Source organism: Calidris pugnax, unplaced genomic scaffold, assembly GCF_001431845.1.
Source record: "Calidris pugnax isolate Ruff unplaced genomic scaffold, ASM143184v1 scaffold211, whole genome shotgun sequence".
Taxonomy (NCBI): Eukaryota; Metazoa; Chordata; class Aves; order Charadriiformes; family Scolopacidae; genus Calidris; species Calidris pugnax.
In genome coordinates this window covers 8,782,360-8,784,067 of record NW_015091083.1, presented here as the reverse complement: position 1 = coordinate 8,784,067, position 1,708 = coordinate 8,782,360, and the positions used below count along the sequence as shown (strand labels likewise).

The window sequence follows — 1,708 nt, the reverse complement described above, 5'->3', positions numbered from 1 at the left end:
CCCTTTTCTGCTCCCCCTCCTATCAAAGTCAACACCTCGTTACACAAAACCTCTCCCACTATCCGCCGTTCCCCGACAATCCGACGCCCCAGCCCAGCCTAAGGCGCCCGCCCGTTCGCTCCCCCTCAGGCTTCCCAAGACCTAAGCCCTCCTTTCAATCCTGCCTGCCCTCAGCCCTATGCTAACACTCACCGTTTTCGTCCAATAAAGACATAAACCCAACGCTGCTCGCCCCGGGCTGCGACGAAGCCGAGTGTGCGAGGAGAACAGGGCCGTGGGGGCGCTTATATCCAGACGGAGAGGGAGGCGGAGGCGGACGCCGCAGCCTCCGGGTCCCGGCGTCCTGAGGCGGGCGATATCAGCAGGGACAGCAGTGCCGGACAATCTGCGGACAAGACACAATCAGGGGCATCGTTAAGCGGCGGCACCTGGGAGGAGAGGGGGGAGGAGGAGGAAGGGGGAGAAAAGGGAAGGGGGGAGGGAGAGGCGGTGGCTGGCGCGCAGCTCCGACAGAAGGGGGTGGTTAACGGGACCCCGGCAATGGCTGCCCCGTACTCACCTCTAGAATGTTCTCGCTCTGACTGAACATCGCCAAAGCTGGGATCAATCAGCCAGCGGCGTGCCCCGCCCACCCAGCCTCTCCATTGGTTGGCCGCTCGCCTCGGGACGAAGCTATTGGCTGAGGGCTCAACGTCCCCCCCACCCACTGGCGGCGACCGCTATCAATCAAGACACCCCTGGCTTCGCCTCCTTTCCCCCCCTGCTGTCCTCCCCCCGCCAGTGCCCCAAAGGACATCGCGTCTACAGCGGCTGAGTCTCGCGAGAGAGCGCGGGACTGGACGGGTAGGGGGAGTTGAGGAGGGCTGAGTCAGGGCGGCGGGGCTTCGGGCGGTTGTGGGGCCTGTGCCCGGCGCAGCTGGCCGGCTTCCCCCGGCCTCCCCTGCCTTCCTGCCGGCTGTGCTGAGAGACTGCTCCCGGTCCCGCCCTGCTGCCTACCCCTCTGCTTCCCCTTAGGGCGGCCATTCCTCCCGCCTCAGCCCCCGCGGCCTAGAAGGGCCCCTGGCGTTTGGACCGGGCCCGCGCGGGCCGGTGGCGCCAGGAGCTTGGGGAAGGGCCCCAAGTCTCTCTCCCCACCTTGGCTGGGCGGATGGATTGTGACTCCTAATGGGCCCGCAGTGACTGAGTGCCTGACATCACGGCAACTGTATTACGAATAATTGAAAGCAATTAAGTTGCTGGATAAATTGTGTTTTTCCTGTACATCCTGCTTTCAGGGTGCAGGAAAGAGCTGGTCATTTAACTTCAGCGTCGTAAAGACTCAGCTTTGGGTAGCTCTGGGTGCTTGGGTGATGTTGTGAAGCGTGACCCAGTCACCATGTGCATGTACTTTCTAGTCTTAATGTACAATGTTGCCAGGCCTCCTTAGCCAAATTGGGGCCCTGGATGAAAGACATGGTTGGATTTACATTCCCTTAAAAAGCAGAAAATTTTGGTCTTTTCTTCCCTGTACTCTATGCTTTCACATCTGTCTTCACTCTTCCAGTATCATGGAATTGTGTATTTTGGACACTTTAGAATGATCGAGTAGCAGGGGACATTTTGTGGCTGTATCAATTGAATGCTGAACCAATGTTTTTACCCCTGTAAATCTTCCCCAGCAGAATAATACTGCTCAGTTCCTGTCACTGTGTCTTACTGAATAGTGTTG

The 1,708-nt window shown here is 59.0% G+C and overlaps 1 protein-coding gene across 2 annotated transcripts in view; it reads right to left on the bottom strand.

Moving 5' to 3' along the window:
- Positions 1-697, bottom strand: part of EIF5 (eukaryotic translation initiation factor 5) — a 7,441-nt gene extending 6,744 nt beyond the window's left edge. The window contains exons 1-2 of one of the 2 annotated variants that reach the window (XM_014957584.1): positions 560-697; positions 193-385 (exon numbers count right to left, since the gene is read on the bottom strand). The gene's annotated coding sequence lies outside the window, so the exon portion shown is untranslated. Of the gene's footprint in view, positions 1-192; positions 502-559 lie in introns of those variants that run through there. The other variant, XM_014957585.1, reaches the window with a different exon arrangement.
- Positions 698-1,708: the final 1,011 nt, after the last annotated feature.